General features: G+C 48.5%; 1 long non-coding RNA gene across 1 annotated transcript; it reads right to left on the bottom strand.

Annotated features, from left to right (window-relative positions):
• Positions 1–802: 802 nt before the first annotated feature.
• On the bottom strand, positions 803–10,364 carry LOC139075680 (uncharacterized). The gene is made up of 3 exons (XR_011526323.1): positions 2,867–10,364; positions 1,969–2,130; positions 803–1,764 (listed from the first exon to the last, which is right to left on the bottom strand). It is a non-coding gene; the product is annotated as an uncharacterized lncRNA (long non-coding RNA).
• Positions 10,365–10,577: the final 213 nt, after the last annotated feature.

The following is a 10,577-nucleotide window of genomic DNA, read 5'->3' as shown; positions in this document are numbered from 1 at the left end:
AGACTAAGAAGTAAACAGATAAAGAAAATACAAGAAGCATAAAACCATCCAAGCTTAGAGAGGACCACTTCCAGTCCTACTGCAAAGTTACTCATGGACCAGGCTCATAAGGTTTACCCCAACTGTTCTCTACCCTGGAAGCACATTAGAAGCACCTAGAAAGGGTGTGTGTGTGTGTGTGTGTGTGTGTGTGTGTGTGTGTGTGAGATACCTGTCTCCTGGGCCTCATTCTCCAGAGGTTTTGGAACTTGGCTGGCTGCCCTACAGATGGCTAAACACACTCCCACAGACTCTGATTTGCCTGTTCAGAGGTGTGACCTAGACACAGGTATTTTTAAAAGCTCCCAAGTGACCTCATGTCCCGCGAGGATGGGAACCACTGCCCTGGACCAAATGAAACAGAATGAAGGTAGACGCTGTTTAAAAACTTCCCAGGTACAGCTGACCGCATTTCTAAAGATGGTGCAGCAGCACCTCCTGGCCCTCACGCTCGTCCACAACGTGACCTTGACAATGCCTTCCTTTAAAGGCGGAGGCTGATTCCCGTCCCCTTTCACTGAGTGGGCTTGTGTGCTTCAACCAACAGAGCGTGGCAAAGGGAAGGCCATGTGACTGACTTCCCAGGCTGCATCATAAAGGCCACGCATGTCTGCCAGCTTTGCTCTGGACTCTGATGCAGTCCAACAACCGTGAGACTGCTGTGCTGGAAAGGCCACATGTAGGCACTCAGGTCATCAGGCCCAGGTCCTCCCCTCCAAGACACTACACAAGCGGTAAAGCCATCTAGGACCCTGCACACCAGCCCATCCAGCACCTGATATCACTGAGGAACTGCCACTGGAGCCAAAGAGCCACCAGCTGAGCTCTACTCGGATTCCAATCCGCAGACTCCACGGGTGTAGCAAAATGGTGGCTGTTTTACACCACTAAGTCTCGGTGGATTTATTATGCACGGTAATATTAACTCGAATACCAGTTAACTCTAATGTGCAGCCAGGGTGAAGAACCAGCCTCTCATTCTGTGGCCATTTGCCTATGTAAATGGCAGATCGTGGTCTGTGGGCAGGCCTCATCCATGGTCATCATTGCAAGGGCCTCAAGCCCCTGGGTGTGGCATGGGTCCCATCTGTCACAGGTCCCAAATTTTCACTCTCAGATCTCCACGTATGCTGTCCCAGTGTCCACACAGCCAACATTACCCACAGGCCCAGCTTCCACAGCAATTAGCAATATGTCTACTCCTAATAGAGTAACTCGGAAAAAACAGAAACCAGATCTTCTCAAGCCTGCGCGCTCAGCGACACTGACCCGTCAGCTCACTGCAGGCCCACTCTGGATGGTTTTACCCTTCTTTTCAGAGGACTTTTTCTGGATACCACTTGTTGTTTCCTCTCAAACTGGTGGCAAACCTCTGCTAAGACACTGAGACTTACCTAGGAATTTATATTGCCCTTTCTGAGAGAAGGCAAACCTTGAAACAAGACACAGACGACATGGAGGCCCATGGAGGACAATGGGCCCAAGTGTGTACTGTCTGTTAGAAAGGAGTGAGCAGAGCTGGCGCACCTCTGGATGCAAACAAGCACGCCGCGGCTGCTGCTCTGGGAGGGTCTGTTGTTTTCTTCTCCCACACTCGTGTTTCTCTTCCCCTCTGGGCCTGATGCTGATCATCAGATTTCCAGGTTGGTCACGGCTCCAGAAGTGTCACCGAAGCATGTGGCGGTCTGAGTTTGGAGTCCTTATTTCCTTTTTCATCAGAAGGCTCTGCAGTTAATGAGGAACACTTTAGCAGCCAGCTTCTCAAATCCTTGCTTCTGAAAGACAGCCTGCAATTGACAGGAGAGCTTGACAAAGGCCAAGGACACGGGCCTTTTCAGGTGAGCATGTGATGGCTCTGACAGGAGTACGTTTTGCAAGGTTAATTTCGTACCAAAGAGAAAGACAGTTTATTTCAAGGGCAGGTCTTACCTCAGGCCCACCAGCTTGGAGACTTGAACACAACAAAAGGCAACCAAGCTTGGCTCTTTGCAGGAGCCATTTGAAAGCCCCCTCCTGTAGATGTGAGCTATGTCCTGGCGGTCTTAAAGGGTGGATTCTGAAGAGACAACATCTCGTTACCGTGACTTTGAGCTGTGTTGGGGAAAATTGTGCAGGCACATTCTTAGAATATATCAATTAAATATAATAACGTGAATACTAGAGTTAAAATGAAATTCAAATTCCTTGCCAGTAGCAACAATAGCAATGACTCATCCTATTTGTCTTGAATAAAAGTTATATTTCAGTAAAACTGCATATTTTAAAACCACAGAATCAAGGGCTTGCTTTTTCATTCAGTCACCTAAAAAGTACATCAACACTATCCAGGAATAATAACATTGCACTTCAGAGACCTAACGTGATATTGTTAGCATGGGTTAGAGGGGTGGGGGGGTGTCACTGCCTCCTGATTTGTTCTTTGCTCAAAGCTGCTGCCAATAAGCTACTGCTAGAGGAGACTGAAAGATGCTTTTCTGTTTTTAAAAGAACTAACATGTTTTATCAAGAACTATTATGATTATTGGAAGGAGGCTTTACTGCAGCATCTCCATCTCTTTTTCTCCCATTTTCCCGAGTAAAAAACGCAGTTCTATAATTCAAGATCTAGTCACAAGAAAAAAGGACCTAAGATAGAGCGTGCTGTGCCAGCAATCAGGCAAATAGACACAATGCTGTCTTGAGTTTCTAAGCTTGGCTCAGTTAAAGAATAAAACTGTCGTGTAACATCCACAGGATACTTAAGGTGTGATTAAGGCGTGATTCCTACATGCGTCTAATATTTAAAAAAAATTTTTTAAACAAGATAAAATAAATCTTAGGTTGTTACCTGTTGTTTCTGCAGGCACCACTCTGTGTTAGAAGAAATAGCTGTGCATCTTCACAAGTTAAATACAGCTGAGAAATGGAGGCATCAGAACGCACTTGGACAAAGCCAGCTCCATCAGTTGTGGCTTTTTAAAAAAATTTTCAGTGAAGGTAATATATATAAAGAAAAATGCACATATCATAGGTGTTTGGCTGAATGAATTTTCACAAACTGAACACACCTGTTGAGCCAGCACTCAGGTTAAAAAAACAGTATATAACCAGCACCCCAGACACCCCCTCCTTCTCTCACCCCTAGGGTAACCAGTGTCCTCATTCTAACACCGTAGATTAGTTTTGCCTGTTCTTGTGCTTTGTATAAATGGAGTCCTACTGTGTGTTCTCTTTTGTGTCTGGCTTCTTTCACATAAGGTCATGTCTACGAGATTTGCCCATATTGCCACATGTGCCTAGAGATGGTTCACTCTCTTTGTTGGTGGATATTCCATTGTGTGAATACACCACGATTTATTTGTCTATTCTACAGCTGATGGACATTTGGGTAGCTTCCACTGGGGGCTGTTCTAAAGAGCCAGCTGCACGGGTTTTTACATCGGTGGCAATATGCTGGCACCCAGGACTCCTCCTAATTTGCATGAACACTTTGTGGAGCTGTTTGGAACAGCACCGGCTTCAGAGCTCCTGACGGCATTGTCAGTCTTGTCCTCCCACTGGCAGATGCAGACCTCAGAAGAGAAAGGCCACAGCTCCCCACCTGTGAAAACTGACTCTTGTTTTCATGAAAAAAGTTTTAAAAAAAGATCAGCAACTGAGAACAGAAGTAAGTATTGTTTGCATTATCATAGAGACTTGAGCAGCTGGCCACAGGGAATTTGGATCAGAGATAATAAGGTGACTTATCTTATTGAAACAGGATACAGCCTAACAATTCTTGAACAGGGAATAGAGCATGCCCAGAAGATAGTATAAGCTGAGAGTGAAATGCTGCCAAGAAAACTTAACTGAACCATCTCATCTCAACGGGTTATGAGTTTAAAACAAGGGCAAAAAGCCAAGAGTCTTCATAAACAAAATCGCTAGCTTAGCTCTTCCCTGAGAAAGCAGGGCTTGCATCTTGGCCCTGGGCCACCCAGGGGACGCTGCCCAAGCTCTCTGTAGAGTTCCTCCTCCATCTGTAAACAGGGGTCAAGGCAGCACCCTCACGGGGCTCTGGGGCCACGAGACATCAGGTGAAAGTCCTGGGAACGTCCGAGAAGTGCTGATCAAATGCCCTGTTCCCTCTTGGCCCCCAAGTGCTATGGTTTAGACAAGACTTATGGGGCACAACCAAGAGCTCGCACGCTTAAATGGGCTAGAATGTGGTCAGTTGGAGGAAAATCAAAAGATCGACAGTTTGCTCCTTTTGAAAATGTGAAAGAAAATCAGCGAGAAGACCATGGCGGTGCCAGGCCAGAGCAGGAGAGTGAGGAGGAGACCAGGGCTCTCTGAGGAGAGCGAGTGGTGGCCGAGAGGCAGGGTCAAGGGGAGAGGGTGTGACCAGGCTGTCCGCCTTTTTATTCTGCTTGGCTTGACTCTATGTGTATCAGACTGGTTACCAAAAGAAAGGCCTCTAGAGTTATTTGAATCTTGGAATATTCTCTCCTGTCCAGACAAATCCATCTTCTTCCGCACTCAACCATTTGGCCAGGTTAGCAAAGTGGGGCCTGAAGTCTCAGGATTCAGGGCAGCTCCAGGCGGCCGCTTCCCAGACCTTCTCTGTGTGGGCCTCAAGTTGGTGGCTCCAAGACAGCCCTTCATTTCCACTGCCAGTGGTAATGACAAGTTTGGTGAAATCCAAACTTGGACAAAAGACAATATTATCTTTGGAAATAAATGGCAGGCAACACAATGATGCTTTGGGGTCCTGGCGCCTGGCTGAGGCTGTGCGCAGGTTTCCACCAGGCTTGGAGATGCCTCACCAAGCTTTCCCCACAGAACAGTGGCTGCAGCAAACAGAAAGAGCGAGTGCCCTCGAGTCAGGCCGGCTGACTCCAACTCCAGCTCCAGCTCTGTTGGCTTCCCCACCTTAACATGAGCCAGAGGCTCCCTTTGCCTGTTGGAATACCAGCCCCTGGCCTGACAATACTTCACACTTACTCATGGATGCGATGCTCTCTGGTCCTCAAAGCTACTTATTTTATCCCAACATGAAAGAGATAAGGCAAATATCACTACACTTGTTTTACAAATCAGCTCAAACAAACCCAGAGATAGTAAACGATCGGCCAGTGTATGAAGAGCCATAGGCCATGGGTCCAGTTTTCCTAGGCATGCTCCCAGACCACACCCTCCAGAAGGATGAATGTGAGCCTCTGACACAGGCAGAAATGAACCCCTTTCACGTTCTGAATGACCAGACCCTGGATTCAGGAGTCACAGACAGTAGTGACTCTGATGCCAGTGTGGAGAGGTTTAGCTTGCTACTTCCTATGTAAGAATGCGAGGGAACAGACTGGAGAGATGTTTAGGTGGTGGAGCGGACAGGATTTGGTGACAAACTGCTGAGGAAGAGGAAAGTCACGATACCCCTAGATATCCGGTCTGTGGATCTGCACGGATGGAGACACACTCACTGGGCCAGCGACCCTGGTGGTCACCCTTGATTAGAGAGAATAACAAACTGGATTTCAAGAATTGTCACTCATTTACTGCAGCAACATGTGTTAATCGAGTGCCTCTATGTGACAAGCACACTGTTGGTTGCAGAATCACGTGGGGCTGGAGGAATTGGTATGAGTAATCAATTCCCCTGGGAGCTGATGGATCTGCTTAAAAGCCATCCATGGCCTCCTGTTGCATTTAGAATAAAATTCAAACTCCTTCCCGAGGTCTCTAAAACCACACAAGAGCTGACCTGTGTGGACCTGCCCACCTCATCTCCCCATTCTTTCTCTTACCTCCAGCCTGTGATCGCCTCCAACCCTTAAACCCTTCAAGCTTACTCTCATCTCAGGACCTGTGAATCTGAAGCAGGCCTGGAGTCCTCTTCCTCAAGATCCTCGAACATCGCCTCCTCAGAAGCCGCTCCCAACCACCCCGGGTCACTCTCTAGCCTACTTCCCTGGTATTTTTTCTTCACAGCAGTTAACATTATGAGAAACTACCTAATTGGTTTGTCAGTGTGTTTGTTAACCATTTCCCCCATCGCATTTTGTGTTAGAAGTTAGAAGACAACGGCCAAGCAGGAGAATCAGCCTGGGGTCATCCTGGCGGAGATGGAGAGACACGAGCAAACGCGTTTGAAAGGTGCCTAGGAGGCAAAGCTGACAGGGCTTGTGGGTAAAATGGATGGGAAAGAGGAATGTGAAGACACCTCCTAGGTCTGCATGGAGCATCGTGCCAGTCGCTGAACCAGGTTGCCCCGGAAGGGGGTCAGCTGTGGGTGTATAGGCATGAGTTGGGCTTTTCGCTTGCTGAGTCTGCGGTGCCTCTGAGCCATCCAGGAGGACCTGTCAAGAGTGCAGTTGATGCCTGGGTCTGGAGCTCAGCCCAGAGGTCTGAGCTGGAGATGTGATTTTGTGCGCCGTTTGTGTGTCGCTGGCAGTGGACACGGTGGGTGTGGATGAGATAGCCTAGTGAGAAGAGAAGAGGGAAACAGGAGAGGGCCTTGCAGCAACCCTGGAGGAGCTTCACAGGGAAGAGCTGAGCAGACGGGGGTGAGCTTGGAAAGGAATCAGAGGGGTGGAGAAAGAAAACCGGGTCACAGGAGCCGAAGATAGAAGAGTATGTGGAGGGGTGGATGGACGTGCTCGGCTCCCAGGCTGGACTCCCAGACAGCCAGTGCCTGACACATACATGTGTGTTGCACTGGACGTTCAGTCTCTCCAAGTGACCGTTACACAGCCTTTCCAAGTACTAAATCACCTAGGCCTTACAAGGATCCTACCCATTACTTTCCTCCATTCTTCAGAGGAAACCAAGACATACGGAGGGTAAATGACTCACCCAAGTCACACAGCCCGCAAGTAGCGGTCTCAGGATTTGACCCCAGAGTCCCCGGTCTGTATTACCACACATGCTAACACATTCCTCCATTTTTTTCAGCCTCCCCTTTTGACACCACTGATACATTATCAGATGATTTGCAATTGCCAAACTTCAACTTTAGTAATGAAAACACTAGCTTTGAATGCAAACACAAGGTATGAGCCAATCTCTTCTTAAGCATTTGGTTAAGATGAGGCAATCTTGATTCTCGAGTCTTTCTTTTTTTTTTTCCTTCCTCTATCTCCCTGAAGAATTGCTTTGTCACAGTCTGGAGGAGTTCCTGAGCTCTGGGAGGCTTCAGAAAAGCCTCTGAGGTCAGGACCCCTGCACAGGGACACTGGGTCATTCAGGCCTTCCCCTCCCCCTGGGGGTGGCTGGAACACCAGAGCCAGAGCACACTGGGGCCATTCACAGTGAGAGGGGCCGCTGGCTAGCCCGCCCGCCTCAGAAATCTGCACAGGGCGTCTCTCCCATGGCAGCTGGGCTTCCTGACTGGAGTCTAATTTGGGTCTCTTTCAGTTATGACCTGAGTCAGATGCCCTAAGTTATGGAGGACCTCGCTGGCTTGTGTGAGAGTTCCTCTTCTTCACAAGCTGCCCTCAGCATCACTCAGCCAGGCTTCCTTTCCTGTAATGGTGACGACCACCCCTTCTTTACCGCCATTCTCCTCACAAATGAGTCTCTTTAAACGTTCGAAAAACTGCATTTTCTTGATAAGCAACTAATCTTTCACAAGACTAAGCAGGAGTTTCTCTTTGGCTTCATAAGATCCCAGAGCAGCCAAGCTTGGGGTATATTTTAGTCACTTCGTATCCCAAGAACACCGTATGATCTGGAGAAAAGCCGTGTGTTTACTATCATGAACCATAAATGTGTTGAAAACATCAAACTGCTATTGTGCAGGCTCTTTGAGCAGCCTGTGGGAACTTCCCTCACTTCAGAAATGACACACTTTGGGGTAGAACTTCCTATTTTAAAAACCACATAAACTCCCCCACCCGTTTCCCTTCTAGCCCTTCAGCAACCCGATTAGGTTGCATTTTTGTTTTCCCACTGCGGCTGATGCTTTACGTCAAACGTTGCCGAGCTCGGAGGAACGCTGGGACTGCAGGCGCACGAAGGCAGAGTCACTTTGGTTACTGTTCTTGCTTTCAAGGTCATATATTCAGTATTTGGTCCCCAATTTGGCTCATTGCAATCAGGAGCTATCTGGAAAATATAGTATTGCCCCACGACCAGAACCCAGAGGGAACACGCCTGCCTTTGCAGTGATGTGACATTATGTGGATTTTGTAGTTTAAAAACAAAGCAACTTGGGGCTGGCCTGGTGGTGCAGCGGTTAAGCGTGCACGTTCCGCTTTGGTAGCCCAGGGTTTGCTGGTTCAGATCCCGGGTGCGGACATGGCACCGCTTGGCAAGCCATGCTGTGGTAGGCGTCCCACATATAAACTGGAGGCAGATGGACATGGATGTTAGCTCAGGGCCAGTCTTCCTCAGCAAAAAGAGGACGATTGGTGGCAGATGTTAGCTCAGGGCTAATCTTCCTCAAAAGAAAAAAAAAAAAGCAACTCGATTCTGCAACTGCATTCTTCATAGAAATCCGACCTTTGGCTTGGCTGACAAATCTCATCAACCCGTTAATCTCACACTGATGACCCTGCTCGTTCATTCCCAGCAACCAGCTGTAAGCAACACTTCCACGAAGGGTGGCCCACTCTCACCTGGGCTCTGCCTGGCTTCAGATCCTTCCTAGGATCTATGTGCATGATGACAGTTCTCGACCACAGGTCTGATTTGTTGGCTCTTCCTCTCTTAGCGCCAGTCTGAAGGGCTATGGAAGCAGAGAGACCCGGGCTCAAATTCTTGCTAAAAGCCCGCCATCTGAGCCAGAAACTTCTGTGCAGGGGCTTCCTTGACTTCTCCCTCTCCTTTGTCCCGCCAGACCCAGCCCATCACCAAGTCCTGTCACTTCTGCCTCTTCAATATCACTCGATATCGCTTTCCTCTCGCATCTCCACTGCTGCTCCCGGGCTCAGCCTCCATTGCCCTAGCCTCATAATAGTCCCGGAAGTGGTCCCCCTGCCCCCATACATGGGGTTCATCCATATAGAGGGTCTTGTAAAAACGCGAATTCGACTGCAGCACCCTCCTGCTTAAAACACCTCGACTGCCCACCATTTATCACCTCTGGATTAGAGACGAGCCACCTCTTTCTTACCTCGAAGCCCTCCTCCAAGACATGACCTGGCACTGCCTGCCTCCCCCGCTAGTCTCCCACACTCCTGTTACCGAGCCCTAAGGGACTGGTGACCCGCAAGTGGGTCCTTTTGCCGGGAGCTGCCCGCGCCAGTAGAACCAGAGCAGGATCGGAACAGCAGAGCAGAAACGCTATTCACTGATCAACGAACGGAGGAGGGAGAGCTCGCGTTCTCAACACCTTCTCCCCAAGGGAAGGCGAGCAGGCGTCTTATAGGATGTGGAGGTGGAGGCTTCTCTGCATCATTGCTCGGGGTGGGGGCTTGGGGGCATGCGCAGATCTTCCCTCCTAGCGCGAGGCACCTCCTGCAATGGCACCCCATCGCCATCTTCTATTTTTCTGGTTTGGGTTGGTTCTGCCATTTGGCCACCCAGCATGCTTCTGCCTTGGTACCTATAAGTGAGCACAACTTAAAAACAAAGCACGAGACAAGGAAAATGTTTTAGGGACTTCCCTGGGTGACACTCCCACTGTCACTTCCAGCCACCTCTCACAGCTTGAGACCCACACAATGTGTTAGTCCACAGTTCCATGTCATGTCTCTTGGCGTTACTTCTGAGGGACTTCTTTCTGCCCCTCTTCACCTGATTTCTGACGATCCCCAGCACAGACCGCTGGAAACCTGCTCTGCACCCTTGCCCTGCACCGCAGCCCATCCCCGTTCACTCCGCCGGGCCCCCAAGTGGCTGTCTCCTGAGCAACCTGAACACTCTACATTTGATGGAATTTCCCTCTGCGTCTACCTCATCTTCCAGGCCAAAGTCCTTGTGGCTGAGGGCCAGCTGTGTTCTCTTCTGCATCTCCAGCCCAGTACAGAATCCATCACAAAGCAGATATTCAGTAAATGTTTGTTGATGATGGGGTTGGGGCTCAAGGCAGTTGTTAGGATACTGGACTTCCATCTATATCCCAGAGAAAGCTCCATATAGGTTTCCACAAATATTTGATTCAAATTTCATTTTTAAAAGATTGTTTGGGGCTGGCCCTGTGGTGTAGTGGTTAAGTTTGGCACACTATGCTTCAGGTGCCCGGGTTCATGGGTTCGGATCCTAGGCACAGAACTATACCGCTACTCAACCATGCTGTGGTGGTGACACATATATAAAGTGGAGAAAGACTGGCACAGATGTTAGCTCAGGGCTAATCTTCCTCAGCAAAAAGAAGAAGAAGAAGAAGAAGATTGTTAAATTATTTTGCACATTGTAGTATAATAGATTCAAATATGTTATTTACAAACATATGACAGTGCAGATCAGCAAGCCAAGTGTGTTGCAAAGATAAATCATTTTGTAAAGACTCAGCATATCATTTGCTGGTTCCTTTAAAGAATATGCCAAAGTTATAAGGCTGCTTAGTTAAAAAAAACTGTTACAGTTTACAACCATTTATCTGTGAATTAGGAACTTTCTTATTACAATGTGACCAAAGC

Source organism: Equus przewalskii, chromosome 14 (assembly GCF_037783145.1).
Source record: "Equus przewalskii isolate Varuska chromosome 14, EquPr2, whole genome shotgun sequence".
NCBI classification, from domain to species: domain Eukaryota; kingdom Metazoa; phylum Chordata; class Mammalia; order Perissodactyla; family Equidae; genus Equus; species Equus przewalskii.
Note: the sequence above shows the minus strand (reverse complement) of the source record. Positions and strands in the feature narration are given on the sequence as shown.